Source organism: Hirundo rustica, chromosome 16 (genome assembly GCF_015227805.2).
Source record: "Hirundo rustica isolate bHirRus1 chromosome 16, bHirRus1.pri.v3, whole genome shotgun sequence".
NCBI lineage: Eukaryota > Metazoa > Chordata > Aves > Passeriformes > Hirundinidae > Hirundo > Hirundo rustica.
Window position 1 is genome coordinate 3,283,448 of NC_053465.1, and position 24,549 is coordinate 3,307,996.

Below are 24,549 nucleotides of genomic sequence, written 5' to 3' on the forward strand. Positions count from 1 at the left end.
CTCAGGGACCGGCCCCACCTCACCCCACCTGCGGCGGTGGCGCTGCCCTGAGCCCCCAGGTCGTGGAGGTCGCTGGGGGGCTCGGGCCGGGTGTGCGCTGTGGAACGCCATGAGGGGATCGTCCCTCTCTCCCCATGCCGTGAGAGGATCATCTCGTCATCCCCACGCCATGACGAGATCCATGCCATGAGGAGATCATCCCCCATCCTCACACCATGAGGGCATCATCCCTCTATCCCCAGGTCATGAGGGGATTGTCCCCACATCCCCACAGCCTGGTCCTCCTGCCCACTGTGTCCCTGGCACCCTCAAGACCCTCCATTATCGCCATCAGGGCCATCAAAAGAATGGGGTAAATCCCTTAAAAAACCCTCTCAACATTCTACACAGAAAAAATACAGGACCCTTTGAGGGCAAGTCAGAATGCCCACCTCAGGTGGTCCTTGCCCATGCCGGCCATTCCCTCTCCATTCCCCAAACCAGGCCTGTGGGACAGAGCTGTGATTGATAATGGACTCAGAATAAGCTCTTGGCACGAAGCAAAGCACAAATCCGAACTTAGATGTGTCTGGGACAGAACAATACTTTTCTTTGTATCGGTGAGTATCGATGAACCCTCTTGTTCACTCCCTTTGAGCATATAAAACAGCGTGTGTGTCCCCTAGTGTGAGGGCTTGGCTGCCTTTGGAAGCAGTGAGAGAAGAGGCTCAGCTGCCATGGCTCTGCCAGGTCAACACTTATGGTGCTGGCACTAAAGGCTGAACTTTAATGCATTTTTCCAGACCGAAAAACTAGTTTCAGTTTTTGCAAATGAGGCAAAGAAATCAAAACACATGTATGCCCCCGGCAGAACCCCAGGACCCTGCACACTCACTTTTCCTGGTGAAACTGGCTGTTTCACCAAATAAAAGGAAACTTTAGGGGAAAATAAGGAAGTCTCCAAGTTCACAGCAGTATTCCTGCTGGTTGCAGTGTGGAGAAGTTGAGGCCTGATTCCACAGTCCCATATTTGCTAAGCAGGACCTTCAGCGTGCTGGGGTGAGGTCTCACTGCAATGGGTTTAATGACTTTGTCAAAAATAATGCATAACATCTTTAATGTGAAGTGGGACAAACTTATCTGTCATGAGTGCATAAAGAATTAAAGTTTAATGATACTTGCCAAGATAAAAAATAACAAAGTCCATTTGTAATGCAGGCACTCCTTTTTCTAGCTGATGTTTTTATCTCTTTTTGTTTCTCAAATTCCCCAAACCAGTCATTCTCGGTAAATGTCCAAACCACTGTGGTTTTATTATATTTACAAATACATAAATTCTCAAATGCATAGGCAAAAAAAATTGTCCTTTATAATAATAATAATAGAGAGAGAGAAAGAAATAATTTTGCAATAAGTTTTCTTTAGAAAGCGGCACTTAGTCTTTTCAGGCATAGCCAACTTGAAAAAAATAATGGAACAGGTAATTTTCTACCACTAACAAACTTTTATTTTGGATACATACCTCTCATATGACACTTCCAGCCTCTAACACTGATCTCCATTTCTTTTGGAGCATTTTAAAAGCATTTTTGGGGCGAAGGAATAAAACCATAGCTGACTAGTTTTCTCACAGGTGTCTGAAAATTTTAATAATCATACGTCAACCATCGCAAGCTTTTATCACATAGCAGACCCACAGGGCATAGCGATAGATTTCATTCCTCCGGCCTCTTTCATCCCTGCGGCTCCCAAGGGACCTTATCAAAGTAACTGAGCCATGAGCACTTCTCTTTTTTTTTTGGGAAGAATTCCTCCCGCCACCCTGGTGCTGCGGAGCCGCCCGAGCGCGGCGATGCAGCTGTTGGGCCGCGCACTGCCCCGGGAGGATGAGAGGAGTGCCACAGCCTGTTAGAAATACCAGGGGGATTTAGACAGGCGATGGAGTCTTCCATCCTGGAAGTCCGCCAGGACATCAGGCTTGCATTCTCAGCTCGTGTAAAAATTGCTGGGTAATCTTCGGCTCCTGCAGAGGACCAGCAACGTAAAAATGCCTATAATTTTTATTATCAAATAATTACAGGCTACCTGCTGGGCAAAGCACGTGGAGGGAGACAAATGAGTGCAAATAGCCTGTAATTCCAGCAGAACTATGCGGCCTGATTTATGCATTCAAAGAGAATAAAAGCTGTTCCTATTCTGATTCAGGGGCACTTTACTCGCAGTGCTGTAAATACTAACACAGCTGCAGGGTAACTGGGAACCAGACCAAGGTGTTTTTACATTAGCTATGCTTCACTTGCCTGGCACCTTGTGTGATATTCATTCCTGTGCAAAACAGGTACAGAATATTTGAACTCAGGATCATGCACTCTTGTTAGCTCTACAGGGCATTGAGTTGTCCAGTTCCCAAAGGCCAAATATTTTCTCTTCCCCTTGCCAGAACAGCAAGGGTAGGCAACCACACGTGAAGGCAGCACGCCAGGAAACCAAAGACTGATCAGCCAACAGCTCTGAAAATACTGTTGTCTGAAAAGAGGGATCCTCTGAGTAGAGACTCGGGTCCCCTAAAAGCCCTATCCATAAACCATAGCTTATGGACTTTCTGGAGTCCTGTCTCTAAAAGGGAATACCAAGGGATGTACTAGGTGACCTGGAAGTGCTGAGAATGTGCATTTGCAACTAATATATACCCTGTAGAACCACTTGTGTTCTATTTCAGTTGTGTGTATTATAGAGAGGTGGAAATCAGTGTGCCGTAGCAGCTTTCTAGGACAGCCTTTAAGTTTAGGCACAGGACTACTACAAATATCAGTGAAGTTACAATATTAAAGATCTTTCTTGAAATTCAGACTGTTTTCATCCAGGTGAATTCAGCTGCTGTGGATGGTCACCTGTAAAATGTTCTGCTTCAGGACACTTTAAAGGCACAGCCAACATCTTTCTTAATGCTTGTGAATGACTTCTAATCTACAGTTTTATTATGTCAGGTCTCAGCCAAGAATAGATGGAATTGAATAATATATCCCTCTTTTGGAGCACTTGTGGGAGAAGAGCTAGATGTCCCTCATGGAACTTCATTGAATCTCACTGGGAAACTCTGGAGGGAGCTATATACATTTTACACTCTTAGGTTCACCAACAGATGGACCATGATGCACAGTTGGAAGGTGGGGACTGAAAAAAAAGTTTTTAAAAAAAGTATAAAAATAAACAAACATGGAAAAGATTTTTTAATTTCTCAGGGAAAAAAAAAATAAGGTGGGAATTCTATTCCTTTCCCTCCTAAGCAAAAATAGTTAATATGTGCAGAGAATTCTTCCTGAGAAATACAATGTGCGGAGTCTTTATCGATTAACTCAAAACATTTAGAGGAATATAGCAGCATCTTCCCCATGGGGACACTGGAGCCATGGAGGATATGTCTTGCTCAAACAGGTGAAAGATGCCATCAGAGCCTGTCTCAGAGGATTTCCCAGCTGGAATGGGTAGCAATGAGGAGAAATGAGCACCCTGTTTCTCTCAACTCAGCACAGAGCCATGCTTCCATGCTGTATTACTGCCACCCTCCTCACCATTAGTAAACAAAGCATAACATTGTCCTCCTTGATCGCCCATCATTTCTTACACCAGCCTGATCTTGAGCAGGAAATTCCCCCTCACTTTTCCATGATTGGCAGCAGCCTGTTTGGACTCAGCCATTTGAGGTTTGGTAGATAAAGACAGAGTTTTGGTTGTCTTTACCAGCCACCTGAGATGAGCAGTGAAGGAAATAGCACCTTCCTTCAGCCTGTTACTTTGCACTAGTCACTGAGAAATAGTATTTGAAAAAAAATATTGCAGAGTCACGCGAGGCATACCTGGTGCATTTTACAGAACAACAATAGGAAAATGTGAATAAACCTTGCAGAGCACCTGGCTCGGTGTATGTATCTATATATTAAAAAGCACTGGAGTATTATTTACATGCTTAGCTGGAGTTTGTCCTTTCTAGAGAAGTCTGGGCTGCTACCTGTTATACTTGGCTCACGATGATTTAAATAAGAATTTATAGACCCTAAACCATCTGCAAAATGTCCCAGCTCTTCAAGGCCAATGTAAATGCAGTGAGGGGGGAAAACCGCAGAAAGAAAAGGTTAACAAGGTTTCTCCTTGCCTCCCCCTTGGCACATTTTATAATTAACTTCATAATGTCTGTGAGCAAAAGGCTGAAACAGATAAAGCTCCCACATCCTTGGAGATAATTGCCACAGTTTGTGTAGCACATGCCAGCAGCAGCAGCTTTGTTTGGTGTCACTGCTCTACACGTTGCTGAGAGTGTGTGCACTGCAGGGCACTCTGGAGCCCGGCTTCACATCTCCACATGAAAGCAGCTTGCTGTGATTTATATCATCATGCTAATCAGGAATACACATTAATTCAAGATCCCTTTTGGGGCCTTGGGAAGAAGGAAGAATCAAAAATGAGCCAGATTTCTATTTGGTGCAAGGTGCCACTGTTTTCCAAAGTGTGAAGGAATTAAATGTGTCATTAGTGTTTGCAGACGTGTTAAAAAAGTCAGCTAGAGGAGAGAGCTCGCTGCATGCTGCAGTGAGAGCCATGGGCAAGGAACCTTCTTTTGCCCTCTGACTCTATCAGCATTAAGGAAATTTGAAATTTAAATAAATCTTGAAATTCTAGCCCGCGTTTTCTTATGAATGACAGATCCTTCCTGCCCTCAGTCCACCACATTTCTCCAAGCCTGAAAACTGATGCTTCCTTCTTAACAGCAAAAAGTAGGAAAGACGTTTGTGGTCTGGTGGTTACACCATGGGGTTGGAAAGCAGAAGAAGTGGTGTTTCAAATCTGGGCCAAGATTCTTGTCCACCATGGACTTGATCCTGCCAGATACCGAGCACCCATTGATTATCCAAGGCCAGGCCCTCACACAATTCATGTGAGTCCAAGTTCTTGTTCCAAAGTAAAAACTGGGCCTGTATTCAAAAAAACTGGTGCTGATTCTGTGGTTATGCTGCTTCCTTCACAACCCCAGCAGTCCAGCATTAATTTCCATTTACCCTTCTAGTGGCATGAGGGCTGGGACAGTCATATTCCAACACTTGACACCTCCAAAGCCCCGATTCCTTAGCAAAATCTCATTTTACTTCTCTCTAGCATTTAGGGTTTTTTCACATGAGTGGGAGGTCCTGTTCTTTTATGTTTCTGCCCATACCCAGGAAGGGGGAAGAATAACAAATCTGGAAAGAAATTACTTCTATTCTGATGAATTGCAAAATCACTAGTAGCTCTCTCTTTGGCTAGAGGAGAATCTACTATAGGTACAGAAACTGGTTTTTTAGTGTAACATGTGGCTTAGAAACAACAAGGAAGCATAACCATACATCTAGTCTGATTGTTGGGCGAGTAATAAAATCTCCTCAAGGTTTTTTAATGCTCACCCATTAGAATTGTAGGAATTTAGGTGCTAGTGTCTTATAAATACCTTAGATGTGTGATTTTATGTATGTTTTCCATGGACCTTGTGGCAACTCTGAACTAATTCTAAGGTTCTGCAAAATATATTACCAAGAAAAGCAGGTCTATTGTCAGAGACTCCATGGGGGTCCATGAATCCAAAAAGACTGGAAACCACCACCAAGGTCAATGGATGGATTATTTAGATTGGATGTGGCCCCTTTTTTCACATTCTTTTATGTAATGCAATTTTCAGGGTGAGATTTCAACGTGCCAGTTGCAGAAAACTGCGCAGACCTGACTCCAGCAGCTCCAAGCATGGCCTCTGCCATTCTGCAAAGACAGAGAAAATAAGAGGGAACTTGGGCCATCAGTGAGGAAAGGTAAAACAACCATGTCTTTGTTCAGTGACTGTAGTATCCATAAGCTGTTGTTAAAGCAGATTTTGGAGTGTGTTAAAAACCCAAGCCTTTCTGTGCTTCCTAGTCCAGGGCTGTTGCTACAAGGCTTGTTTTCTCCTTGTTGAAACAATCATTTACTCTTTACTTTGAGGAAGATAAATGTTCTCGAGGCACATAATGATATCAGGAGAGATAAATTACAAAGGCCACCAGTCAAACTCAAGCTGCTGTGGGGGCTGCACCATAAATCGCTGCAGCAGACACCCATGCACCTGCTCACGCCTCAGGCCAGCCCCTTGCATGGCATATTCCTGCAAGGCACAAGGAAAGCACTTAATCATTTGTTAAATTCTTGCTCTATCTAAAAAGTATTTAAGGATATGAACTTTGTTTCAAGCCTTGTATGCGTAATACCCTTATATGCCCAAAATATCGTTCCACTCTGTGCATTTTTTCTGGTTTATATATGTGCATTTTCCCTAACACTGTACAAACCTATCAAAAAATGTTTTCAAAGCTTTTTTTAAACATACAAGGAAGCTGTGGAATGAGGGATGTCTTTTGAGTGCTTTGGATTGTATAGCACGCGTTCATCTGAGGGTGCCCCTTGGGTACCTGGGGGTTCAGCGTCCTTGCCAGGACGTCTTATTGCACAAACCCTCCTTGCTGCCCCATAACCACCACCAACTGTCCCAAAGTGCTGACCTATTAACCAAACAAACTCTGCTAAATATTGCCATGTGTAAGTGTACTATTATTTTTCTAATTGCTAAAAACATGTCCTTCCTGCGTTCAACAGCCTCTAGAAGAGATTGTTAACAGCTGGGTATTTAGCACAACAGAGGCTTTAGACTTAAAGGAACATTGTCCAGGTTAGCCAGTGAATTTGGCCATCTGTATTTTTTTATAGATGATTCTTTTCATGTTATCCATGTTGCATTTGAAACTGTGAATCAATGGGTCTCATGAGGATTAAGTCAGCAGAGAGCAGAGTTCATTATTATAAAAGAAAAGACATGAGAGAAGATGGATGTAACCTTGGATAGCTGATGATGGATTGGGACTGCTTTTCACTGAATGTCCAACCTTTTGCTGTGGGAATGAAGACTGGGGATGGTGAGGGGGAGACGTGGAGAAAATATTTTCTAGTATTTTCTGATGTGGTTGTATGGGATAGCTTGGACCCAAAACATCCCAATTGCTCCCAGCAATTTAGGGATCATGTATAAAGAGAGCTCCAAACTGTGCTCTCCCCGTGGTTTCAGTGGTGAGGGAGTCCATCTTACATATGGCTGCAATAATTTTGAAAACCTAATTTTATTTTCCACTACTAATTGCAAGAGGTTTTTTTTTTCCTCCTGCTTTTTGCTTGCTGTGGAAGACCAGTCATTTTTATTCTCATTTCTAGACATCTTCAATTCCTGCAGTTGTGAACTGGTTTGCTGTTATGGCATTTGTATTTTAGGCATGAGAAACAGATGTCTAGACCCATTAGTGTTGGGAAGAGAGATTTCTTTGGTATTTGAACTATAAATATGGTAATTTCCCTCTCTTCCTATATTTTGTAAAGCTTTGTTTTTGCAAAAGTATCTAATCTTAAATCAAACTGTGTTTGGTTATACCAATCCTTTGGAGCCAATACAGTCTATCACGTCACCACCAGTTTAGGTATTCCAAAAATAAGATGGTTGCAAATCTGTGCTCTGTACCTGTGTCCCAAAATCTTAGGGATAAAGCAGAGACACTCTGCATTTACAGAAGCAAGATTTATACCTCAGGATCTCAGTGAGTTGCATGTGTGCTACAGCGACAATGATAATCTTGAGTTGGGCTCGAGAGTCGTGTTCACACAAAGAGGTGACATCTGTGATTTTCAGACCAGCCTCTCCCTTTTTCTGCATCACCGCTGCAGCATCACAGAGCACAGCTGCCTGATTTCAGAGATGCTGAGGAGTCACTGCTCCACCAGGGCCGGAACCACCTCGTGATGCCCTGAATGTTCTGCAGGACAGGGGGGAGACAGGGACCTGCACCCAGCCCCTGGGTGACTGCCCAGCCTGAGAGCAGAGCTGCCAGGGGACCTTTGATCCTCTGCAAACAGAAAGTGCAATTGATTCTCTTCACTTAGAAGCATGACTGGTGTTACATTTCCTGAGCTGGACAAGGGTGGTCCAGATGTCCATGACAGATTTTTGCATAAGCACTTTACATTTTTTTTTTGTTTTTTTAGCTGTTTGCTCTTCTTCTCTGGTTTAAAAAAAGCTCTTCATACGCTCTTGTTGAAATCACTGCCCTAAAAAAGGACTTACATCAGCCTTTAGCCTTCAATAGTTTATTGGATCTCTGGTTGCTAGTGGGGAAAATAGACAAAATTAGGCAGACAGGAAAAACTATGGGACAGTTATTTATGTGATTTTTGGGTCATTTTTTCTTTCAAACAAGTTAGTACAACCATATGGTGGACAAAATATGCCAAGTTTTACCCAATCTACTCACAAGTCAAATAATTGGACATATAAACTGATTATTCAACCGCACATGCATTTTGAAAAACCTGCAATATTATTTTTAATGGACCAGATTCCAAATTATTCAGACATTCTGCAAAGAGTCAAAATACCATAAAAATGTCATGATTCTCTCTCCATCTTTATGTGTCCACTCTACAATCACTGTGTACAAAGCGGTCCCAGCCCTTCATGCAGGGAGCTGGACAAGGTCCCTACAAAGGAGAAACAGAGAGTAGTTGCACACCTCTGGGTTTCAGTAGAGATGGGAAGGTCTAAATCATAGATCCACTCACTCTCCGTGAGATAATCATAGTAATGAATAATATATTAATACAGATCAGTGTTAGTTGTCACAGGTTATCACTTTTGAATTCCTTCTGTCCCTTAACATCTGAGGAAATAGAAAATACCGGCTGTGCAAATATTAGCCTATCTTTCTGAGCGTGCCAAATCACTGGGCTCAGTGAAAAACCTGCTCTTCTGTTTCACCAGGCTGTGGTCACTCCTGTGAGCCTGCAAGACACTTATTTCCCTGATAATAAAAATAAACTTAACTGGTGTCCGGTCCACTTCCAAGTTTGCTTCTGGAATATCAAACATAAGTTTTCATTCTCTTATTTTTTGATTAATGCACTGAGCATCAAATTTTCTCAGTCACTTCTAAACTTTAATCAAGAATAAATCACCCCCAATGGGCATTTTAATCTTGTTTCTATATTTTTAAAGGAAATTAAATGTTAATTGCTGCTAGGTAAATTTATCTAAAATGCTGATTTTCAATTCATCCCACAAACAGTAAGAAAACAAAGATAATTGTGAGGCATTTCCTGCTGAATAAAGGGAGCAAGGACTTTTTTCCCCAAATAATATTTCTAAAATAAAGTATTTTTAAAGATTACTGTTATTGTATATTTTTAAATGTCTGTTACTTTAAAATGCCCAGCTAAGCTGACTGCAGTAATTGTTAGGAAAATATTTCTCTCCCTGTCTCCGAGGTGACTGTGGAAGAACTATGACTTTGTTTTAGGAGAGATTAAAAAGCAGAGAGAAATTGCCATTGCATATTCAGCAGCAATCAGAAGATGTAAAGCCCAGCTGCTTTAGTGGGCTCCTGTGTGACATCCCTGCTGCTGCTGTGTGTGGAGCTTGAATCCTTTGGGTGAAGTCATCGCTGCTTAGAGCTCAGCCTGTGCCCAACTTCCAAGTCAAGGCCACTGATCTGGGACTCTCACCACTTGTACTCACCCTTTCATTATGTCTTGGGGCTGCTCATCAAACGTCCTGACTACACCATCCCAGGAAGTTGGGAGTTTCAAAAGATGTTACAGCATGGCTACCCTGAAATCAAGACATCCCAAAACACACGCAAATTGGGACCCACACATCTGCATTTCCAACAGCATTACCCACAACCATCTAAATTTTAGGATTGAGCTCTTGCATTGCCAAAGACCTAAACCTAAAAAAATTGCTTTGGATTAAAGTTTTTGTAAGATTTACCACTAAAATCGTCTCTGTAAGCAGCAAGGAAAATCCTTATGGTTTCAAATCCTACTTTTTGATCTTTTTCACAAAAGCATTGGCATTATTCTGTGAAGCAAAGCAGAAGCTGTGAAGGTCAAATCTTCTACGTCATTGCAATCATAAGAAGAAAAAAATAAATTGAAAAATGTCTCTATTATATAATCTGCACATTAACAGGTGGAAAAACAGCAACATAATTTACTTTTCGACACAGAAATGTCTTCCTTGGAGCCAAGGAAATTCACTCTGGTGTTTAATCTGAATAGTTGCCAATTTTCTGTCTGTAATGGGAATCCAGTGGAAACTCAGGAAGGAGAAAGAATTAAAGATAAATGCCACTTTCAGTGCAGGATCTTTGTCTTGGGATATTTGGTGGGCCTGGCAGAGCACAGACTTAGGGACTGGTCTCAGGTTAGCAGCAGAGTGTGCTGGTTTGCTTTTGGGAGCCTCTGCCAGAGCACCAGGGTGACTTTCTAGAGTGTAAAATTATCATTATCAGTTATGACTTTAGTGAAAATACATGTCAGGTCCTCCAGGCTCACTCTCATGCACACATGCACAGACATCACCTTGGCCACGTTCTGGACCAGACATTTCAGGGATGTTCTGCAGCCATTCCCTCATCCCTCCATGACCACCAGAGCTGCTCTCTGCCTCAGCAAATGTTTAGCTAATCCACTCTTTATGGCCCTGAAGATTCCTTACTTTGAAGAAACATCATATTCTCATTAAACAATACTGGGACTACAAACTGCTGCCAGGAAGTGTGCAGGAAGGCCTTGGAGGAGGAGAGGATCGCCTTGCACTGGGTTAACAGATCCATTAAAAATCCATAAGGGGTCAAAATTAATATTATTTTCTAAATTTCACAGATGTTACTTTATTAAAAGGAAACCCCGAAATGTTCAAAGGATGCAGGGAGCTAAGCTGCCAGTGTCATTGAATTTTAATGATGAATATGTTCCTTAGGCTCTTTTAAAATCTCAGCTTTAATGTGTTCCTTCATGCAAGGCTAGAAAGCTTAATTGCAAGCAATAATTAAAAGTTTTCTAATCCTAAAAAAACTACATTAAAGTAGAGCTCCTCTTTATAGTGATTAAACCAAAGCTACTAAAGTGGAAGCTTCTTCAGAAACATTACTTTCCATTTCTTATTCTTAGTGCCTCTGAATCAAAAGCTGTTAAAAGGGCTAAATTTAATGTTATACAGGCTAACAATAAAGTTTTTAGTCTAATCAATCTCTCTGGTACTACAGCAAGTGCAATTATTTTAATGGAGTGCCAAGATAAGTAAGAAACTGAAAGTAATCTGAAAATTTCTCTAACTGCCTGTTAATAGTGGACTTTCCTTCATTTTCTCCTTTGAAAACATTCCAAGAGTGTCAGAACTTGAGTGAAATATCTCCCTAAATATTGCCTAAGAGTGACTTTTGTGTTGTCTGGTAAAAAAAAAAAAAAAAAAAAATCCAGAAAAAAACCCCTTTCTATAAGTTACTGCAGTCTTGCCTTTTACAAGGAAAAAATATCTGGAACTTAATTCTCCTTTGTTTGCATTGATAGGTATTTTATTCTGGTACTGGAGATTAAACAGACATTCAGCTTTTCACCTTCAGTATAAAACCAGGGAAAAAAAAGTAGGAAAATTAACAAAAATGCAGGAGGGAAAACTGATAAGACAAGTAGTTGCTCAGAGATAATAATAAAACAAAATGCTTCTGATACCAAAGATAATGTGGCCATAGCAAGGCCTCAGCAGTCACATAGCTGTGTTGGAAGGATCAACACAAATTTTCCATAAATATTTTTAAAACTTCTCGCATGAAGTGTAAGAGATGAGGCATAAAGATATAAGAGTTATGTCCCGGTTGGCAAGTGGTATCCCACTTTCCTTTTGAGCTGGCTGCAGCTGGGGCAAGGCTGTTCCTTGCCGTGCTGCTCAGGTATCACAGGCTCCATCCTCTGGGGACAGGATCCTCCGCCGAACGCGGGGCTCGGGGGTGGTGTGACAGGAGTGGTTTGATGGGCACATGGCACGGCGGCACCTCCGCGCTCACCTGCCTCGGCGGGCGCGGAGACCGCGCGGTCTGGGCTTGGCAATTCCCTCCGGGGGCCAGCCGCGTCTCGCAGCTCCTCCCGGAGCCCAGCTTGGAGCGCGGTGCTGCAGGACCGGCCCCGTGGGACAGGCACCCGAGCACAGGCAGCTTGGGCAGAGCCTCCCTGCTCCACAGCCTGCAAAACGTTTCACTTTTCTCTCCTCACCCCGCAGTGCTCCCCTCCGGTTGCGGTTTGCTGCCTGCGTACCCTCCAGGGAGGCATTTGCAGCAGGAGGCTCAGGGCAGAGAGGTTTTCCACTAGATTTAAATAGCTTGGAAATGCTCCATCCTGTTTGGAAAAGGACCTCGGGGTTTGTGCCATGTCATGGGGGCGAACAGCAAGGAGTCCTCTCACACCATTTGTGCTTCTAAATGCCAGCCACGCTGCGCTGCCGCTGAAAGATCCCGGTGCCAGGCTCCGCTGGAAAACCCCTCGGCAATTCCCAGGAGGATCACTGAAATCCATCAGCGACCAAGAGTTACTGAGCAATAGGCATCGCTGCCAGAGCCGCAGTGCCGGGGCTCGCTCCGGGCAGGAGGCTCGCAGCCATCCTCCCTTTCCTTCCCTGCACCGCCTGCCCTAGGGACACGCTGTTATTGCAGCCTGCCGCGCGTTTTTGAAGTTGCTTTTGCCGTCAGCTCTCAGAAGCAGGCTCCCTCCTGAGCCCCTGGCTGTCATGCCTTAAATCATCATCTGCCATCATTCCAGGGTTGTCCCGGCTTCTAAGACATATTGGCAATGACAATAATGGCTCTCAGAGCAAAGCTTACACAACGTGCCCATTTGTGTAGGTTTCCAATACACAGCAGTCTAAAACGTGGCCATTTCTGTGGTTTCCTCCTAGTGAGCAACTGAGTTTCAGCAATCAGAGGATAATGGGCCAGGGTAATTCTCCTCTATCCTGGTTGTTGTTACCTGTCGTGTCACTTGTAGATATTTCAACACACCAGCCCTAGGACAGCTGTAGCCATGTGAATAGTTCCCGGAGCTTCATTTCACAAAGCTTCTTCCTTTCAGAAGAATTTGTCTGTGGAGAGGAATTTAATAGCATTTCTTCGTGCTTTTCAGTAAACTTGAGAGGCCAGGAAAAAAAAAATACACCTGGTATCAGGATATTCAGTGCAGCCTAAGTGGGAAAACAACTGAGGCCCATGAGGCAGTGGAGGGGGCGTTCAGCTGTGTGCTCTGTTACATGGAAAAGCTGAAGTTGTACAATCAAGCTGTACAACATCATCTGGAGAAGAAAAAGGTAAAAAGACAGGAGCACCTAGCTGTGGTGTAAGAGGAATCCAGGCATTGGTTTGGTGTTGGGAAAAGCCGGACTCAAATGTCCTGTTGCTTTAGTGTGCAAAGCTGCAGTATAGATACCAGCAACTACACTCACGTGGGAGCAGACACTCAGATATTGTCCTAATTTACTTGCCCACTCTGTTTCTCAGTGCTTTTCTTTCTTAAACTTATATAAAGTCCAGTCTCAATTCAGGCACAACTCCTCTGCCTAAAAAGAGCACTTTGCGCTGTGTGGAAACACAAGCAATGACTACGGCACAATATCCCAGACACCAGTGCAGGACTTTTAATCTTAACACAGCAAACCTGTTTTTCTGTAAAGATAGCTTAGTTTATCAAATGGTCCTGATTATTGGAAACCTTCACAGGCTTTTTAATAAGGTTTCTGTTCCAATGTATGTGCACAGAGCAAAGTGTACTTTTTGCTGCACTAGAATTTGAATAATCAGTCAAAAGTTTAAAACAAAATTCAAATAACTCAATTTGAATTGAGTTGAAGTAGTCTTTCTTTCAGTTGAAGTAGTCTTTCTTTTCCTGCAAAAATACGTTCTGTAAAATCCGTTTGACCTCTTTTATCTGTTTGTTCAAGTGTATTTATGCTCAGCACAATGAACTCAGGTTTATGGAGAGACAGGGTGTATCAGACAAGATTTGGGCTTGGGAGAGTTTCCATGTCCAGCACCCACTGGGCATTCACACAGATCACTATTCCACACCTTTGCAATCTGAACACCAGTAAGTGGTGGTGTGATCTGCACTGCTTTAATGCAGAATGTAGAAGAGGGAAAACACAAAATCTGTTCTGTCTGCTGGCCCGAGCAGGAGGCAGATGCCCTGAAGGAGTGCAGAGACATTTCTGTGGGCTCTTGAAAATAGTGCAAAGGACTTGGATGCAGCTCTCTGTTTCTTTACAAAGCCTCTCTTTTTATCTACCACTTACGGAGATGCAGTTTTCAAGAATAAGATTTTAAGCCCTCCCTAAAGACCCGATACCATTTAAGGGCACTGGGAATCCCTGCCTCTGTCAAGTTCAGACCAGTCTTGATAACAAAGTTCTGCTCCTGCTTTGCATCCTTAACTGCCTGTGCCTCCCTCCCTTGCCTTTGCTGTCTTGTCCATAGACATATAAGGATCCCTGGCACAGGAACGGCATCTATATGTCCCATATTTGGGGTTTTTTTGTAAGTTAGAGATTATGAACAGAGCAAATACTAACATTGGTGCTGACGTGGCTGGCTTTGGTCAGGTCTGTACCTGGTTTCCCAGCTGCACACTCATTCTCCCTGTCTTGTTCCATCTCTGATACGCACACATATCCTAAAGATTGAGAAAAGCAGTGTGAACTTAAGAAAATGTTTTTAGTGACCCTTTGAATTGAAATTGAAAAGGAAGCCATCGTCACACCCTAAGTGCTGACTTTTCCTTTCTGGCATACTTAAATAGGTGAGAATTTGAGGTAGGTGCCCTCCAGTGTCTGCTACTATTATTTGCTGAATTTTGCAAAGTAAAGTCATTCTTTTGCATTAGTGTGTAGTGTGTGTTTGTGTACACATCTATGGAAGTTGAAAATAGAAATGGATTCCAATAATGCAATCTTAACCCAAATTGCTGCAGTACCCTCACATTATCCAATTATTTAAAAAAAAAAAAGGCGCTGTTTAATTTGGAAAGAGATGGTTCCAGTTATAGAATGAGTTATGTGGATTTGATTACAGAGCAAAATTTTTGTTAAATTGGTATTACATAATGTGTGAGTGAGAGTTCTTTGGGTTTAATAACCTGGCCTTCCTGCATTTTTCAGTTTTCCTATTTATTGAGAAAAGTGATCTCTTTGCTTTATGGACATGAGACTAGTGTCAGAGATTTAGAAACTGGAAGTAAAAAGGAGAGGACAATCAAATGAAATGACAGGGGAACTGCTGTCCTCCTAAATAAACCACAGCCAAGAAAAAATGCGACTGCACTCCCCTTGCTCTATTTTAAAGAATGCACTTTGGCCCTAGAAACTTTTCATTCCTGTATCAGTTAATCTACTGAGGAAAAACACTTGACAATAAAGAATATAGCTTTTGTGGCAAGAATATTTGGGACAAAATTCTCTCTGTTAGAGCGGGCTGGCTTGTTCTCTGCTGCTGCTGGCCTGGGTGATGGAGCCAGAAAAGGACAGCACTTCACTGCCAGTCCCCTGTCCTCAGCTGTGCCAACACCATCAGAATCAGCATGGGCTGTACATTTGTAATTTTCTTTTCATGCACAAGCATGAAAGGCTCTGACTTGAAATCTTCCCCCCTGGTATTTCTGGAGTTTGTAAAAATTCAATTCAAAATCTGGGCTTTGGAGTGGTTCCCTCCAGCTTGGGCTGGTTTGTTCCCATATGTCAGACACAGGGACCCCGTGGCACATGCTGGTGCATGCAGAGATTTGGGGGGCACACAGAGAGCCTGCACACAGGATGGGCCACAGGCAGGGTGAACCATAAACTCCCACTGCTGGGAAGAATCAAATCCTCTTTTTCAAGTGCTGCCCTGGCCGCTCTGTGTGATGGAGAACAGAGAAGACACTGCAGTGCAGTTTGTGTCAGCTATCACAGGAGGGTGATAAATGTGCTGTCAGAGTCCTACAGCTCTATCTGTTTGCTGTCTGGTGGTTGCATGATTCAGGATCAGTTTATGAGTTTCTTCTGGAACCAGATGGTTGCAAGGCAACAAAAAGAATGCCAGCCACATATAAATGTCAAATGTTCAAACCATTACATGTCAACATAGCCAGGGTGTGCAGCCAGCACTACTGCAGAGCACCGAGCCACAGACAGGCAGCAGGGCTTGTTTAGCCAAAGAAATACAGAATTCAGGAAAACTTTGATTCTAAAAGAGATACTTGGTGAAAATAAATCAACTCCTTATAACAAAAATATGGCCAGGTCTGTGTGTCATGAGATAGCCTGCAATATATGTCATGAAAGTGAGTCCTGTCAGATTTAATTACTTTTTTCTTGCAGCTTTAAACAGAGCTGGCTTCAGCATGAAGGCAGCTCCTTATTAAAAATGAAATATAAAAGATGAGATTACTAACCACGAGGAATTTACCAACAGAGACAGTATCTAATCCTGTGCAATATCCTGTGCAATCGTGAAATATCTGGGATATCTGCAGCATTCCAGAGAATTATATTTGGGCATTAATTATTCTTCTTAATTAGCGTACAGAGAGAACCTAACTGCAAGGCCTTCTCAGGTTGGCGAGCACACTTCAGTGGGTTCCATTAGCACACGACATGTACTACCTTAATCCAGAACAAAGCATTCTGCCCAGTGGTTCTGCCAGTTTATGCCAAATCCCATGGACTTGAGCGGGGCCAGATTTTGTACTTTGGCTGCTTCTATATATTCTGGCAGAGATTAATGCATTTTTATAATGAACTATCCCAAACAAACTCCGTTATAAAAGGATTTCCCGCTGTCAGAAATGAAGTATTTAGCTGATCCGTGATGAGTACAACCTTTTCTAATAAGGCCTGCATATATTTCCTTTTGAGCTGCACTTCATTCATTTGCTGGAAATCCAGGAAACATTTGAATCAAGTTAGGACGAAACAGTACAGAGTCTGCAATGTGGTTATCATCATGTCAGGCACAAGGAAAAGACTCAGGCAGAATCCACTCCCTCCAGAATGTTCCCATCAATATTATGGGTGTGAGAAGGAGCCTGCAGCCATCTGGCCTTCATTAGCTCTGTTTCAAGCTTGCTACACATAAGGAAGGAGTCTGAGAGACAGTCTGTTACAGTCAAAGAACTGCATCAAATGCCCAGCCCTGTGTGAGCGATCCCAGGAACTACCTGCTAATGAATAGAACATGGCATTTGGCACCAAGGATGATAAGTTTAAAAATGTACTTTATTATTGTCTTCCTTTATAAAATTAAACAGGATGCACCATCCATTTCAGAGCCTTTATAACCACTCATTTAGCTCTGCGTTATTTAACAAGAATGAGTCTTTTGGTAAAATCTGTGTCATTCTAAAACTGATTTTTCATGGGCTGTTGCAAAATTGTTTGTGCTCCTAATACATCAAGTTTATTGCCATCAGTTGCAGCTGCATTAGAGTACTGGGATTATATTCCATGAAAGAGTCAGCAGCAAATCACCGTGGGTGCATCTATTAATCTTCTGGGGTAAAGTGGTGTCTCGTACCTGTGTGTTCAACAGTCCAGACAGCGAATCAGTGCTGGACTCTTCCATCCTGAAAACTGGGACTAGGGTGGATCAAAATCTATATAAGGCTTGACCTTAAAAGACCTCTGCATTCTAAATTCCTACTGGCTCCAGCGGGCAGCTGAGCATGGGAGGTTGGCAAGACAGAGCTGGGGTTTTGCTGCAGGAACCATCAAGGGACATCCCACTGTACACCCCAAGAAGGCTTCCAAGGCCTAAATTAGAGCTGGGCACCATCTGGGTCAGTGGTTATGGGGGCTGCAGAGATTTATATGGAGTCCTCCAAGGACAGGCAGTCACTCCATCACAGCTGTTCCCAGGGTTTGTTTTGTGCAGCAGTTTGCACAGAATGTGGGGAAACGTCTCCCAAATCTATCAGCACATTCTGCAAAAACCCCACTCCAGCCCCAGCCATGATGGTCGTGGGGCTGTAATTACCGATGTGGTCCTGGCTCCTCCCTGGACAAATCAAGAGCTTGCTAAGCCCTGGGTCAAAAATGACATTTTTCTCATCATATTGAAAACTGCAATTCTTCCTAAAAAAAACCCTGACAAACCACCTATTCTAAGATTGATGTGCAATGTAAATCAGAAGTAATCCAACTGAGGCTGTTAAAACAAAGCTGCTTTTTCTTACCAAACTGAAACATTTGGACATGACAAAAAAGAAATGACAAAAGCAGAACTGCTGCTTTTGACAATTTTAAATGAGATTTCACCTTAATCAGTGAGATTCTGCAAAGTGTTTCTGACTTGCTTTCCCTGGCTATTTTCAGAGTTTTGCTCTATTAATATTTATTACCCATATTTTCACACCTGGAGGACTAAGTTCCTCCCTGCTGTTAGTGAGCTACTATAACTTTGAATTTCCTATCATGGTTAGCACAGGAATGGGAATAGCCAGGCTTTAGTCTTCCACATGGTTTGGATTCGTCATCTTGAGCTTCAGATTCTTGGCTGTGAAGTGGGAGCCATTGTGTGCCATTTTACTCATCCATAAGGGAAATTTCTTTTGAGATGCTCAGATGAAAAGTCAAGAATTTAGGATGACTTTGGTACATTTGCCCTGGTACAACAAGAGGTTTGTCTGCAAAGGAAGGAGTCCGCTTGGCTGTGCATCCTGCTGGTGTGGGACTGACATCTGAGTGCACTGAATTGTCTTTGCCACGGTTCTCCAGCTGTTCCTGAGCAGCAGGGTGAGAGCCAGCATGAAAACACAGCATCTTCTACAAACAGAACTGCTGGGATGCTGAAAGCAAAAAGAACCTCCTGTGCTCTCCTGAAGGGAAGCTCTTTTTCTGGTAATTGTCCTTCTCTTTCTTCTTTCTCCAAGGACAAGCTGATGAAAGCAAAGTCACAAAACCCAGTGATTTCCAAGGAATATTTTTGCAGAGCATTTTCATACTGAAAAATGAAGAAGTGCAACTCAAGGTCTTTGAGCTCTCGAAAAGGTGGGACTCAGTTGAGAAGAGAGCTTTTCTCCTGAAGGTTATTCTACTAACTGAAAATTCTCCACTGAAAACCAATGCCAATAGGATTCCTTCCAAAGCACCCACATCCTATGTCAGCACCTCCTTTTTCGTGGCTTGAGGAGCCCCCGGAGTGAAGGCACAGTGGTGGCAATACCAGGCTGTGCTGGGGAGATGGAGCTCCTCCTCATCCCCTCCTCTCATCCCAAAAACTCAGAACAGGGGCACATGCAAATAGGCTGCTCTGGGGCACAAGGAGATGCTCTGTCACTCTGCTCTCTCTCCTGACTTGCTGCCTTCCACTTGACACACCCTCACTTTGTCCATGTGCTCAGCAAAAGGCTTTTCAGGTTGCCTGCACAGGTAATTTTACCTCCTCACTTCTCTTCCCACCCCAAACGAGCAGCCTGAGAGCAGCAGCTCATCGGCGGCAGCAGCAGTGCGTGCAAACAGCAGCGCCTGAACTGGGTCACAACACCTCTGCTCACTGCAGGGCACGTCTTTTGATGCCCCAGACAGATACCTGAGACAAGACAGCACTTATACACTTCATTATCTGTCAGACAGAGATGGAAAAGGGATGATAAGGAGCAGAGGTGGGGTGGGAAGCACTCTGTTGACGTTGGTAGGGAAGAAGTGAGTGTGGAGGCTCCTGGGTGGCCATGGGGAGGCCGTGGTGGCAGGTCCAGGCTCTCTGAGTGGGGCAAGGCTTGTGCCTCCTCAGCCCAGCAGCACGTACAGAAGTGACCCGGAGCACTGCTGAGCACAAGCTGGCGTGCAGCCGGGGCAAAGGGTTTACTTTGTTTACCAAAGTGAGAAAAGTCATTTAATACAGAGACCCAGCCCAGTTCAGTCTGCCAGGAAAAAAGAGAAAAGAGCTGGGATTGGGATGGGGAATGTTGCCCTGGTCTGCAGGCTATGGACACGGTGTCTGCTCCCTGCTGTGACGGTGCCAAAGGCTTGTCCACCAGTTTTGTCTCCTCAGGCCTTAGCCTGAGGGCTAAGGGGTCCAACTGTCTTTTCATCATGGACCAGGTCAACCTATGGAGGAGCCTGGGAAGTGCTGCTTTATCCCATTCTCCTGAAGCTGGAAGTTGCCCATCAGCACTCCAGGTTTGATGGAGTCAGTGTGGCAAGGCAGACACTGCTGTGAGTCACGGACTGCCTGACGCGGTGCCAGCCCAGCACCGTGCCCAGGTGTCTCCAGCACACGTTCCCATGGGAGAAACCCCCTGGATGCAATCCCTGAGCAGGGCCGTGCTTAGCAGGCACTCGCTGACAGTAATTGTATTCCCCAGAGGGGACTGGGCTGACTCACGCTCAGAATTTTCATACAGCATTTGGGATGGGCAGTGTTTCTGCTCTGAGTCACACTGAGCCGTTCTTTATGGCTGGGAGGATGCTACTGCGGGGTCCCAGCCCCGAGCTGCGGTGCAGAGGATTTCATGCAGTTGTCACGGGGCCTTTATGGAGGTCACATTGTTCTCAGGAGTATCAAAGTCCCTTCCCTGCCACAGCCATTCCTACAGCATGCTCCAGGGGCTCAGCTTTGCACAGGAAATGCTCAAAGCAGTCACTTAGCAATTGCAAGTAAATGTGTAATTGGAGCTCAACACTCAAAAGTGTCAGGAGCCAACATCACCACCCTCCCAAGTCATGCCTGCATTTAAAGATCCCAGGGAGGCCCTTGCTGTCCCTATTGTAGTCCCAGATGAAGAATGAGCCTCTATTCCTCTCTCTGAAGACAGCAGCTGCTCTACGGATGCTCAGCCGCTCCAGAGGACCCCAGCAGGCTGCCTCAAACTCCAGCCAAGAATAACATCAGAGCACAATGTAGTGAGTTTGTTTTGCACAAGGTTCTCCCAGCTTCCATGGGCTGGGCGCATGACTCAAAATTAATGGAATGCAATAATTAATTTCACTTGTCAGGCCAGCATTACCCTATCTGCTGTGCTGAAAGTGCTGTTGCATCACTCTGGGTCCTGGGATAGGTTGGAATCCTGGAGGAAATTGTACACGGAGAAGTCATGAGCAGGCCTAACCTGGGACTGGATGCAGCGTATCTAAGAGGGACTTTTACACCTGATAATTTCCTTTTAATTAAATGTAAGCCTGCCTAAGAAAATAGAACTCAAGGTCAGGGTTTTGGATGGAAAATCAGATGACCGGGGCACATTTCATGTTTCACAGAGGAAAGCAGTGTGAGGATTTTTTATTCAGGGTGTAGAGATTAGTTGTTTTCTATGCTGTTTCCAATAAATCCTTTAAGTGTAAATACCCAAAGGATAGAAGCAAATAGTGTTCCTTCTTCAACAACACCTTATCTGAACCGCTGCTCTCCTGCAGGGAGTCCTCAGAGCTGCAGGGAGTGTGACTCGGTGAAAAAATGGGCAATGCAAAGTGTGGGGTCAATCCCCTGCACTTCCATTTCCTTCCTCTCCCTCTTCCAGACCCAGTCAGCTCTCCATGGAGAGAACCTGGGCTCAGATGTGAGCTGAACACCTGAGCTCACAAAAAAACCAAAGACTTAATTTAATACGCGTGTCTCAGTGACTGTGCGGCAGGTTTCTGAGCCAGGTGAAGAGGAGCACCTGTAACACTGTGGAGCGCCACTGCCTCCAGGGAAATATCACTTCCCTCTGTGTAGCAGCAGGGCTGGAAGGATTGGAGCTGTATGAGCCACTATTGCTGTTACTGGTGTTGCTGGATGGATGTTTTCATTCATGCTGTGCAAAGTTGTATTCTTTGGGAAAAAGAAAACAACTCAAACCTCCTTCAGAAACCACTTAAGACATGAGATGTAGAGAAAGATTAATGAGAGGAATGGATACAGTGCAGTTTCTGGGACTGAGGACATGGCTTGGTTCAGCTGCACAGGCTGAGGTGCTCTGGAGGGCTCTGGGAACCACCGTGCACAGGGTGGGCTCCCAGCGTGTCTGCAGTTTCTCTCTCCACAGCATATGTACACACTGCCAGAGAGCAGGTGAGGCACTGGCTTGTGTCACTTGCACACTTTCCTCCCACCTTCAGGACAGATTTAGTCTTTTTGCTTTTGGCCAAGACCATTCTTCGCTCCTAGGAAGGAAAATTATATTCCAGACCCACTGGGTTTTCCCTTCCTTTATTGCTGAATATTGTTTGCTCCAGGAGTGAAGAATCACGATACCCAGACCCAGAAAAGTTATTTTCTTTGAAGGAAACAATCTTGCACGAGTGAGTTTTCTGCATGAATATTTGTTTGCATCCCACATTTGTTGCTCTCTGAATCAAGCCAGGCAAACTGGAGAGATGGAGACCAGGATGATCTCTGATGTCCTGGGAATCACAGGCAAAACCACTTTACTGCAAGGATCCTAGTTTCTATCTGATCATTTTTTAATGATTTCTTTTTTCAATGAAAGATTTATACTTGGAAAGACCTGTTCCAAATCACCTCAGCAAAGAGCAATTCCATTTTGAGAAACTGATCCCTCTATTCTCAGTCCCTTTGGGAAAAATACATTCTTTGGTAGATTTAGTCCAACACAAATGGAAGTTACTAAACTGATCATATAAAGTTGCGTGATCACTAAGTTTCTGCTTGGCTTTATGAATTTCCTGTTGTTTAACCACCTATGCCTTAGTGTGGCATGTAATTCGTTGCAGGGAAATGATGTGATCCACTTCATTAAAATTTCTGCATACTTAGGGAATTCAGCTTCTTTCAGATAATTTATCAAACAAATGTGGATTCTTTTTATCCTTCTTTTAAATTTTGTGCTAATTTTGACCCTGATTTAAGATTATTAACATTGAGATTTGCCCTCTACAGACCTTAAAATTCCAGGCTCATGAAAACTATTTGATCTCGAGGAACTAACTGATTTCAGTCCTTGAAAGGCTAGCACACGCCATGGGGTCATATTTATTTTATGAGATGATTTTTTCCTAGTGAGATCAGTTGATGGAGCAGCCAGTGTTGCAAAATGTGGAATAAATTTCCAATACTATACCGCAATACCCAGAAAAGATCTCACCTGCAATTTAGCAGTCAGTAATAGGTGAATTTGAATAGCTTGCATTTTATGTACCACTGGTTTAATAACTTCCCTTCTCTTCTATATCTCATATATATATTTATTTCTATGTATGAGATAGAATATATATATATATATATATGGTTTCCTGCTTTCTTACTGAACACTGGGGAATTAAAAGTCAACTCTGCTTCCTTGAGCTGCTGAAAGATTGCTTTCAGGTGCTGTAGGAGTTCTTCCCAAGGTTTGCTATAAATCAAGACAGCATCCACACAGGCCACTGCATACCCCAAATGTTTGCATAGCAGCAGGCTGGTTACTTGAAAGACACTAAGGAGTAACCCACACAAACCACAGGTTTTTCAGCTTTATGCTGAAAAAAATCCACTAAGCCCTGAAAATTTTGTTGTGGTCTTGGAAGATTCTGCTCCAAGGTGTTGCCGATATCTGTTCCAGAAATCCAAAAAGCTGTTTTTTCCCCTTGGCCCTCACATCACTGATACCCAAGGATGGAACTCTTATTTAGCCTCAGTGCTGCAGCACTAAATGATTCAGTGCCAACCCCCCCATGGCCTGCAGACCAAGATCTTCTGAAATGCTGCTTTCTGCCAGCAGCTGTCTCCTGATTCCCGCTGAGTTATCCAGTCTCTGAACACACCAGAGTTTCAAGAAAAGGTGCATGACAATTTAAGGGCTGGTGTGATGCATATCCCACAGGAACTGTTCAGTGTGTTCACCAGCAGCACCAGTAACTCCTTTTCCCACTCCATCCCAGCCGGAGACCACGGCTCCCACCCGGGCAGGAAAGCTCTCTGCATCTCCCATGCAGGCAGAGCCAAATGCTTCTCTTGTTCACACATTTCTCACTAACTTGACGTCCCAAAACCGGTATTTTTTCCCGCAATAAAGTTTGAAAAATGCCAGGACGCTCCCAGGCAAGTGATTCATGTGCATGTTGAGGGGTTGGGGAGGGGATGGGGGAGTGTGGATGTTCACACTGTCTAATTTTAGATGCCTAATTCAATTAAGGTCTGGCCTGGTTACACAGTCAAAAAGACTCGCCTTCCTATGGGGGTTACTCAGAACTCCTAAATTAGGAGCCTGCTGCTGGCCATGAGCTGGGCAACAGCGTGAGCCTGGAGTCAGACAGGGTTTGTACGTCCTGGACACATTACTTTGTTTAGCTCTCCCCTCCGTGGCATATTGAAATACACCCTTCTTATTTTGTCTCAGAAAAGGCTTTATTGGCTTAGCCTTATGCCCCATTTTAACCTCTCCTTCCCGTTTGTTATTTGTGAAGACTCAGCCCTGATTAAAACCAGCCACATCTTTTATACTGTGTGATGGCTGTTGCTTCCTCTCCATGGATTTCTTCCCCAGGATTCAGAGTTTCCTCAGCCCAGCACGAAGGAAGCCAGCACGCAGAGCAGGCCAGAGAACGAGAGCTCCTTTGTAGCTTTACTTTATTTTTCCTTCTATTTGATTTCCAGGAGAGGGATTTTATGTTGCCTGATTTAAAAAAAAAAATTACTCAGGGTGCCCGACAGCCCTGCAAGGCACTTCTTAACCCTTAGAGCTCTTGCACCGCTGTCAGAGAGTTTA